The sequence below is a fragment of the Suncus etruscus genome, chromosome 14 (assembly GCF_024139225.1).
Source record: "Suncus etruscus isolate mSunEtr1 chromosome 14, mSunEtr1.pri.cur, whole genome shotgun sequence".
In the NCBI taxonomy this organism is placed as follows: Eukaryota; Metazoa; Chordata; class Mammalia; order Eulipotyphla; family Soricidae; genus Suncus; species Suncus etruscus.
Window position 1 is genome coordinate 79061590 of NC_064861.1, and position 10413 is coordinate 79072002.

Sequence of the window (10413 nt, forward strand, 5' to 3'; positions counted from 1 at the left end):
ATAGGATGGGTCTGCTCTCTTAAGGACTGGTTGAATAAAGATAAATAATCAGCTTAGGTATAGCTTAAGAGAAAGAGGAAGGAAGAGCAAACGATAAGAGGAGAACAGAAAAATAGGTAAATATAGTAAAAATAAGGTTAAAAAATTAATCAATCAAGATGATGAGGAGGAAGAAGGGGTAGAAGAAGAAAGGGGAGAATAAAAGAAGTAGTGAGAAGAGAGAAGAAAGGAGAGAGAAAGGAAATGTTAATTTGCCCAAACGTGTTTGATGAGTAGTAGGTCCTGTAATATAAGTCTGTGGTTCGCAGCTGATTATTCCAGTGGTCTGGATGGTCACATGCTTTAGGTTCTAATAGAGGCTATAAACCAGAGGAAAAGATTATATTGGGCTGTTTTAGCTAGATTTTTTTTTTTTTTTGGTTTTTGGGCCACACCCGGTAACGCTCAGGGGTTACTCTTGGCTATGTGCTCAGAAGTTGCTCCTGGCTTGGGGGACCATATGGGACACCGGGGGATCGAACCTCGGTCCGTCCAAGGCTAGCGCAGGCAAGGCAGGCACCTTACCTTTAGCGCCACCGCCCGGCCCCTAGCTAGATATTTTCATAATGCAAACTAAATATGTTATCTACTGTGACTGAGCACCGAGGTATCAAATTAAGGTATCCACCCTTTGTATCCAAGAACCCCTGTGGACAGAGAAGCTGAGAGGTTATTTTAAATCTAGTAATATTAAGGCATTAAAACATATTTTTATAAAAAGCTTCCACTGGGGGGGCCGGAGAGATAGCATGGAGGTAAGGTGTTTGCCTTTCATGCAGGAGGTCATCGGTTCAAATCCCGGCGTCCCATATGGTCCCCCGTGCCTGCCAGGAGCAATTTCTGAGCCTGGAGCCAGGAATAACCCCTGAGCACTGCTGGGTGTGACCCAAAAACCACAAAAATAAATAAATAAAAAGCTTCCACTGGAGTCTTTTTATAAAAATCATATTCTTCACCTGTAACCCTGTATAAGATCCCTAAGACATTATTATAGGCCTTTGCAGTAAAAGGCTTTTTACATACCTGCTCGCTTGCTTGGAGTTTCTATCCTATGAGATCGTTGTATTTGTTACTGGAGTATTAAATGCATATATGGTGTATATTCTAAGTACCTCAGAAGAATGCTATCATTCTGTGTTTTTTTTTGTTGTTGTTTTTTTGTTTTTGGGTCACACCCAGTGGTGCTCAGGGGTTACTCCTAGCTCTAGGGTCAGAAATCGCTCCTGGCAGGCTTGGGGGACCATATGGAATGCAGGGATTCGAACCAGCATCCTTCTGCATGAAAGGCAAATGCCCTATCTCCATGCTATCTCTCTGGCCCCATCATTCTGTGTTTATCCTTCATCTTCTGGCTTACTTCATTTAACATAATATTTTGTAGATTCATCCACGTTTCTGCAAAGTCTATGATTGTGTCATTTCTAACTGCTATGTAGTATTCCATTGCGTATAAATACCACATCTTCATGATCCACTCATCTGTTGTTGGACATGGAGGCTGGCTCCAAATCTTGGCTATTGTGCTTAGTGCTGCGATAAATAATGGAGTGCACACATACTTTGGGATGAATGTCCTTCTGACTTGGTGATAGATACCCAGGAGAGCAATTGCTGGGTTATATGGCAGCTCAATTCTGAGTTTACTGAGCACTCTCCACACTGTTTTCCAAAGGGGTTGGACCAGGCAGCATTCCTACCAACAGTGGATGAGAGTTCCTTTCTTATCACATCCTTGCCATTATTTTTGATGTGAGCAGTCCTCACTGGTGTAAGGTGGTACCTCATTGTTGTCTTGATTTGGATTTCCCTAATGATGAGTGAAGGTGAGCATGTTTTCATGTGTCTGTTGGCCATCTTTCATTCTTCCTCAGAGAGTGTCTATTCATTTCTTCTCTCCATTTTTCTATGGCTTTATTAGATTTTTTGAGCTCACCTTTCTGAGTGCTTTGTATATCCCTAGATATCAGCCCATTATCTGATGTGTTGAGTGCAAAATTTTTTTCCCATTTCATTAACTGTATTCTAGTATTAAGTAGGGTTTCTTTGGCCATTCAGAAACTTTTTAGTTTGATGCAGTCCCATTTATTTAGATTTGATGCTAAAGTTCTTGCCATTGGCATTCTATCCTCAAAGACTTTTTTGATATATAGGTCTTTGAGTGTTCTGCCTATTTTTTCCTCAATAAACTTTACGGATTCGGGTCTGATTTCAAGGTCTTTAATCTATTTTGAGTTGACTTTTGTGTAAGGTGTGAGGTATGGATCAATTTTCAATTTCTTATAGGTGGTTTCCGTTGTTCCAATACCATTTGTTGAAGAGACTGTCTTTGTTCCATTTCAAGTTCTTGGCTCTTTTGTCAAATATTATTTGGCTGTATATTTATCTCTGGATATTCTATTCTAACCCACTGATCTGAGACTCTGCCTTTGTTCCAGTACCATGCTGTTTTGATCACTATGGCTTTATAGTAAAGCTTCATGTTAGGTAAAGAGATGCCACCTACCTTCTGGTTTTTCAGTATGTATTTGGCTACCCTGAGTCTTTTGTGGCTCCAAATGAATTTTATAATTGATTGGAACAAAATATCTTTTAAACTCATAATTTTTTGGTGTTTGGGCCACACCCGGTGACGCTCAGGGATTACTCCTGGCTATGCACTCAGAAATTGCTCCTGGCTTGGGGGACCATATGGGACGCCGGAGGATCAAACTGCAGTCCATCCTAGGCTAGCGCAGGCAAGACAGATGCCTTACTGCTTGCGCCACCACTCTGGCCTCTAAACTCAGTTTTTTACATCCCCTCCCACACACTCTTGTTCTTGTGGCAGGATCACACCCTCAATACATTAGGGGACCAAATTCTCAGCCTGCTGTTTGCCCCCAGGGGGCCCTCTGAGCCCACTCACCCCTTGTGGGTGAGCTGCCAGAGCATCCACATGTGCACGGGGAGCCCAAAGGCTCAGGATGTCTCTTGTTTGTAAGAAGCAAAGAAACTCAGTTTATGTTAGAAATGCAGCCTGCCCTGATACAGACTGAAAATGATGATCCCATGTGGCTGTGATGGGGGCTCTGCTGGACATCTGTGTTGTGCCCTCTCTTGGCTTCATTCAGAAACATACTTCTCGGGGCCAGAGAAATAGAACAGCAGTAGGGCATTTGCCTTGCATGCAGCTGAACCAGGACAGACAGTGGTTCAAATCCCGGCATTCTTTATGGTCCCTCATGCCTTCCAGGAGGGACTTCTAAGTGTAGAAACAGGAGTAACCCCTGAGTGCCACCGGGTTGACCCCAAAACAAAGACAAACAAACATAAAAGAGAAACATGTTTCTAGACCCAAAGAAGGTGCAGCACTTACCAAGGACAAAGAAGAGCTCAGGCCTGGGACCTGAGTGCTGTGGCAATTTGGCAATTTGGCAGAGGTCGGTCTGTTCTCCTATCTCCCTGGAACAGATGAGTCAGATAAGCAGGGTGCTAGGGGCACCCTGGGGTCAGGTGGTGGCCTGAAAAGAGAGCTCAGTCCTGTTTCTTAGAGCTGGAAGAGCCAGTGGAGAGATGCTTGGGAGTTAGGTGGAGAGAGGCCGGGCCTAGGCTGACCCTTGGAAGAGTGTCTCTTGTGTGGCTGGCAGGTACAGTAATGTTGAAGGGGCTGAGGCCTGAATTTGGGGTTTTGGTTTGCTTGTTTTGTTTTTGGGCCACACCTGGTGGTGCTCAGGGCTAGTGATCACAGACCCAGTCATTCTTGGCTCTATGCTCAGAAAATACTCTTGATGGAGTTTGGGAGAACTTATGGGATGCTAGGGATGAAACCTGCGCTGACTGCATGCAAGGCAAGTGCCCTACCTATTGTGCTATCTCTCTGGTCCTAAGGCCTTGAATTTGGCACACAACATTGGTGTGGTTCTTGGGGCTTCTGGGGCTTCCCTCTGCCTCCCAGGACTATGCCAGCTCTCCACACCTCTGCTGTGTCCCCTATATCCTCACCCTCCAGACAGGACCTGTGATGAGGATAGGAAAACTGCTGTTTCTCTGGGAGTCTTGAACCCTTGCCCTTATCTGGGGACCTGAGAAGCTGGAGAGGCAGGGGTGGGGGCTCTGTGATACCCATAGAAGGAAGAAGGGAAACTGCATGTGTACCCCAAGATTAGGGACGTCTATCAGGGCATCCTTGCTTCTATGCACGCCTCTGTCTTTGCACCCCGCCTCTCTGTCCTGCCTGTCCTACCATGAATCAGTCTTCTCTGCACCCCAGAAAATATGTCTGTATGTCTCAGCATCTACCTGGCTGATCTCAGCTCACTCATTTTGCAGCTGCCTCTACTTTGCTCCCCCTTGTGGCCCTTCTGCCTCAGCCCCCAGTCCCTCTGCCTTAGTGTTACTTTACTGTGGGAGCTTCGCTTCCCTCATCTCTCACAAGTGCAGAAGGCAGGCCAGCCCAGATTGTGTGTTACTCCATGATGTCTGCATCATGACTCCATAGGGAGGTGACTGTAGGCAGCTGAATAGGTCTCTTACCCAGTAACGCCTTCCTCTTACAGTGTCTGGGCCCGAATGTTCCCTGCATCTCTTTCATCTCCCACCATCTCATCACTTCTGTCTCTGGCTCTCATTTCGTTTTGGGATTGCATTGCTCAGGGGTTATTTCTGGTTGTATGCTCAGAAATCACTCCTGGGGCTGGAACAATAGCACAGTGGTAGCAGGTGCTCCAACCCAGGACAAACTCGGGTTTGATCCTTTGGCATCACATATGGTTTCTCGAGCCTGCCAGGAGAAAACCCTTAGTGTTGATAGGTGTGATAGAAAGGAAGGAAGGAAGGAAGGAAGGAAGGAAGGAAGGAAGGAAGGAAGGAAGGAAGGAAGGAGGGAGGGAGGGAGGGAGAGAGGGAGGGAAGAAGAAAGAAGGAAGGGAGGGAGGGAGGAAGGCAAGAAGGAAGAAAGGCAAGAAGGAAAGAAAAGGTAAGAAAGAAAGAAAGAAAGAAAGAAAGAAGGAAGGAAGGAAGGAAGGAAAGAAAAAAAGAAAAGAAAGAAAGAAAGAAAGAAAGAAAAGAAAGAAAGAAAGAAAGAAAGGAAGGAAGGAGGAAGGTAGGGAGGAAGGCAAGAAAGAAGAAAGGCAAGAAGGAAAGAAAAGGTAAGAAAGAAAGAAGGAAGGAAGGAAAGAAGAAAGGAAGGAAAGAAAGAAAGAAAAGAAAGAAGGAAGGCAAGAAGAAAAGAAAGAAAAAAGGAAAAGAAAGAAAGAAGGAAGGGGGGCCCGGAGAGATAGCACAGCGGCGTTTGCCTTGCAAACAGCCAATCCATGACCAAAGGTGGTTGGTTCAAATCCCGGTGTCCCATATGGTCCCCCGTGCCTGCCAGGAGCTATTTCTGAGCAGACAGCCAGGAGTAACCCCTGAGCACTGCCGGGTGTGACCCAAAAACAAAAAAACAAACAAACAAAAAAAAAAAGAAAGAAGAAAGGAAGGAAGGAAGAGAAAGAAAAGGATAGATGGATATATAGATGATAAAAAGAAAGAATGAAAGAAAGAAGGAAGGAAAGAAAGAGAGTAAGAAAGAAGAAAGAAAGAATGGAAGAAAGAAAGAAAGAAAAAAGAAGAAAGAAAGAAAGAAAGGAAGGGAGGGAGGGAGGAAGGCAAGAAAGAAGAAAGGCAAGAAGGAAAGAAAAGGTAAGAAAGAAAGTAGGAAGGAAAGAAGGAAGGAAAGAAAGAAAAGAAAGAAGAAAGGAAAGAAGAAAAGAAAGAAAAGAAAGAAGGAAGGCAAGAAGAAAAGAAAGAAAAAAGGAAAAGAAAGAAAGAAGGAAGGAAGAGAAAGAAAAAGATGGATATATAGATGATAAAAAAATGAAAAAAGAATGAAAGAAAGAAGGAAGGAAAGAAAGAGAGAAAGAAAGAAGAAAGAAAGAAGAAAGAAAGAATGGAAGAAAGAAAAAAGAGAAAGAAGAAAGAAAGAAAGAAGAAAGAAAGAAGAAGAAGAAGAAAGAAAAGAAAGAGAAAAAAAGAAAGAAAGAAAGAAAGAAGAAGGAAGAAAGAAAGAAGAAAGAAAGAAAGAAAGAAAGAAAGAAAGAAGAAAAAGAAAGAAAGAAAGAAAGAAAGAAGAAAGAAAGAAAGAAAAGAAAGAAAGAAAGAAAAAAAAAAAAAAAGAAAGAAAGAAAGAAAGAAAGAAAGAAAGAAAGAAAGAAAGAAAGAAAGAAAGAAAAATAGCAGGCTCGGGGGACTATATGGGATGTCAGGGATTGAACCCAAGTCAGGTGCATGCAAGGTAAGTCTCTTACCTGCTGTGCTATCACTCTGGCCCTTCTGGGCTTTTCCTTTTAACCCTGCTTCAAACTCAAACATTTGATTCGTGCTTTATTATTATTATTATTATTATTATTATTATTATTATTATTATTATTATTATTATTATTAATTTATTTTGGGGGGATTTTGAGTCACACCCGGCAGCGCTCAGGGGTTACTCCTGGCTCTACACTCAGAAATCGCTCCTGGCAGGCTCCGGGAACCATATGGGATGCCGGAATTCAAACCACCATCCTTCAGCATGCAAGGCAAACGCCCTGCCTCTATGCTATCTCTTCGGCCCTCACACTTGATTATTTTAATCAAAAAAATTTAAATACTTGGCTGACTTGATAGAACAACACATAAGGTGTCTGCCTTGCATGTGGCTAACCTAGGTTCCACCCCCAGCATCCCATATGGTCACTTGGGCACCACCACGAGTGATCTCTGAGTGCAGGGTCAGAAAGAACCCCTGAGCACCACCAGGTGTAGCCTCAAACCAAACCAAGACAAAATAACAAAAAAAATGGAAATGCAATTTGGCCAGACCCGAAGAGCTGTCCTGTCTCTGTGCTCAGGAGATGCTCTCAGCAGAGTGCTCAGAGGGTGACCATGCAGTGCTATGGTTGGAATTTGGTCTCGGGCATGCAAAGCATGCACGGGGCCCTTTGAGCTATCTCTGCAGACCTGGGAGTGCTTTTAATCATGCCTTTTCCGGGGCCAGAGACGTTGTATAGAGTTGTAGGTACTTTATGTGTGGCCAACCCTGGCTCAATCTCTGAGTGCTACTAGGAATGATTCTCGAGCACTGAGCTAGGAATTGCCCCTAATCACCTCCATGTGTGTCCCCTAACCCCCAAGAACCATGACAATCTCCTCCTACCTAAGATAGGGTCATATCCTTCAAGTCCTGTGAAATATAACTATGGTAGTTTTTCTCATATTACAAAAGCAATTCATCCTCAAGAAAACTGCTATGAAAGTATTGGGGTGAATTTTTTTCCTTGTCCATTACATTATATATACTTATATAACTTGAAAACATAAATGATACTTTTTGTTTGTTTGTTTTGGGGTCACACCCGACAGCGCTCAGGGGTGACTCCTGGGTCTACGCTCAAAAATCACTCTTGGCAGGCTTGGGGGACCTTATGGGATGCCAGGATTCGAACCACCATCCTTCTGCATGCAAGGCAAACACCTTACCTTCATGCTATCTCTCCGGCCCTGTTGTTGTTGTTGTTGTTGTTGTTGTTGTTGTTTTAATGATACTTATATAGCTGTTTGGATCAGGCTGGAAATATCATTGTATTTCTCTTATTTTTTTCCAGCAAATTCTAGAGCTTTTCTTTTTCCTCTATTCACTCATCTGATTAGCGCCTCCCTCAAGTGACCTGTGTCCTTATGCCCAGTGACAAGGCAGCTCTCTCTTACTTGTTTTTCCAAACCCTCCTATTCAGTGACCCAGTTATTTCAAGAAACATTCAGAACACAGGAAAGACATTTCCCTTGGCTGTGGGTGTCATGAGTCCCATCTGGCTTCTATGGCAGTGAATCTCCCTGCCAAAGGATTCTCACCTAGTGTCCTTTTCCATCTGGCGCCGGCTGTGGCCGTGATTCCTTTCTGTGGCCAGAAGGTGACACTGTCGAGTCCTGAACCTCCCCGTCTCAGGACGTCTGAGCTGCTCTGCAAGGCTTCAAGGGACCCAAATAGAAAGTTTTCTTTATCTCCCCTTCGATTGATGTTCTCTAAAGCATGGCTGCTTCCACTGTAGGCTCGTAGGATGTATATGGGGGTTACAAACATTATTTTAAATGTGATGGAGAAGACCTTTTTTTGTTTGTTTGTTTTTTGTTTTGGAGCCACAGCTGGTGGTGCTCAGAGGTTACTCCTGGCTCTGTGCTCAGAAATAGCTCCTGGCAGTCTCGGGGGACCATATAGAATGTCAGAAATCGACCCCAGGTCCGTCCCAGGTGGGCCACATGCAAGGCAAACCTCTACCACTGTGCTATCACTCTGGCCCCTGGAGAAGACATTGCTTTATGATTTACTACCGGTAGACCTGCATTTCATTTATTTTTTAAAGCTGATTTATATTTAGGCATGGGAATTTACAGTACGGTTAATAGAATTTCAGCTACACGATAGATTCCAAAACGCACACCAGCTTGCAGTGTTCCTGGTCCACTTTCTCAAGGTTCCCTCCTAACCCTCCCCTTAGAAAACTCATTGTTCTGGGCCTGCTGCTCAGAGTTTACTACCACTGACTACATCTTCTTCTTCTTCTTCTTCTTCTTCTTCTTCTTCTTCTTCTTCTTCTTCTTCTTCTTCTTCTTCTTCTTCTTCTTCTTCTTCTTCTTCTTCTTCTTCTTCTTCTTCCTCTTCTTCTTTTTCTTCTTCCTCCTCCTCCTTCCTCCTCTTTCTTCTTCTTCTTCTTCTTCTTCTTCTTCTTCTTCTTCTTCTTCTTCTTTCTTCTTCTTCTTCTTCTTCTTCTTCTTCTTCTTCTTCTTCTTCTTCCTCTTCTTCTTTTTCTTCTTCCTCCTCCTCCTTCCTCCTCTTACTTCTTCTTCTTCTTCTTCTTCTTCTTCTTCTTCTTCTTCTTCTTCTTCTTCTTCTTCTTCTTCTTCTTCTTCTTCTTCTTCTTTCTTCTTCTTCTTCTTCTTCTTCTTCTTCTTCTTCCTCTTCTTCTTTTTCTTCTTCCTCCTCCTCCTTCCTCCTCTTTCTTCTTCTTCTTCTTCTTCTTCTTCTTCTTCTTCTTCTTCTTCTTCTTCTTCTTCTTCTTCTTCTTCTTCTTCTTCTTCTTCTTCTTCTTCTTCTTCTTCTTCTTCTTCATCACACCTGCAGCGCTCAGGGGCTACTTCTGGCTCTATGCTCAGAAATCGCCCCGGCAGGCTCGGGGGACCATATGGGATGCCGGGATTCAAACTACCGTCCTTCTGCATGCAAGGCAAATGCCCTACCACTATGCTATCTCTCCAGTCCCCACATATTTATTTTTTGTTCATCTGTTTGTTTATTTATTTATGTGTTTTTGTTTGTTTTCCTGTTTGGGGCCACATCCAGCAGTGCTCAGAGCTTGCTCCTGGTTCTGTGCCAAGGGATCACTCCTGGTAGGCTCAAGGGACTATATGGGATACTGGGATCTAACACAAGTGTTTTACCCACTGTTCTATGACTCCAGTTTCTCCAGTGATTTCTTTAGGAGAGGCCTAAATTGCTGGGCAAACACTGTTCCTTCCTCTTCCCTTCACTGTTGTATTTTGATGACGAGGGCAGAGGTTGCACATCTGGCAGTGGTACATTGTCATATGCTTGGCACCACATGGCAATACAAACCACACATGTGGCTGTGGCGCTTGCACTTGGGGCTTGTGGCAACATGGGGGATTGACTCAGTACTTCATGTTTGCGAAGCAGTGTTTCTAAGATGTTGAGTGATTTCTTTCCCCTAAAGAGGTCAAATGTTTTTTTCGTAGGGGCCAGACCTGGCAGTGCTCAGGAACTAACCCTGGTTCTGTGCTTGGGATCACTTCTGGTGGTGCTTAGGGAATCATGTGGTGCTGTAGCATGGCTCAGGGTCTGAGGTAAACTTTTTTTTTGGGGGGGGGGTGTTGGACCACATCCAGTGATATTCAGGAAATACATCTGGCTCTGTGCTCAGAAATCACTCCTGGCAGGTTCAGATGACCATATGGGATGCTGGGGATCGAACCCAGATTGATCTTATGCAAGGCAAATGCCCTACCTGCTGTGCTATTATTGTTCTGGCCCTGTAAGGTAAAAGAAAAAAAATTTTTGGTTTTTGGGTCACACCCAATAGCACCCAGGAGTTACTCCTGGCTCTGTGCTCAGAAATCACCCCTGGCAGGCTTGGGGAACCACACGAGATGCCAAAATTGGAACTGCCGTCCGACCTGTGTTGGCTGCATGCAAGGCAAACACCTTACTGCTGTGCTATCACTCCAGCCCCTGTAAGGTAATTTTGTTTGTTTGTTTGTTTTTGTGTCACACCCAGCAGTGCTCAGGAGTTACTCCTGGCTCTATGCTCAGAAATTGCTCCTGGCAGGCTCAAGGGACCATTTGGGATGCCGGGATTCAAA

At 44.0% G+C, this 10413-nt stretch overlaps 2 protein-coding genes across 2 annotated transcripts in view; both read left to right on the forward strand.

Annotated features, from left to right (window-relative positions):
- Positions 1 to 10413, forward strand: part of LRP3 (LDL receptor related protein 3) — a 269703-nt gene that overhangs the window by 182680 nt on the left and 76610 nt on the right. The gene's annotated exons all lie outside the window — the stretch shown is intronic.
- WDR88 (WD repeat domain 88) overlaps positions 1 to 10413 on the forward strand; it is a 58389-nt gene that overhangs the window by 6744 nt on the left and 41232 nt on the right. The window lies entirely within an intron of this gene.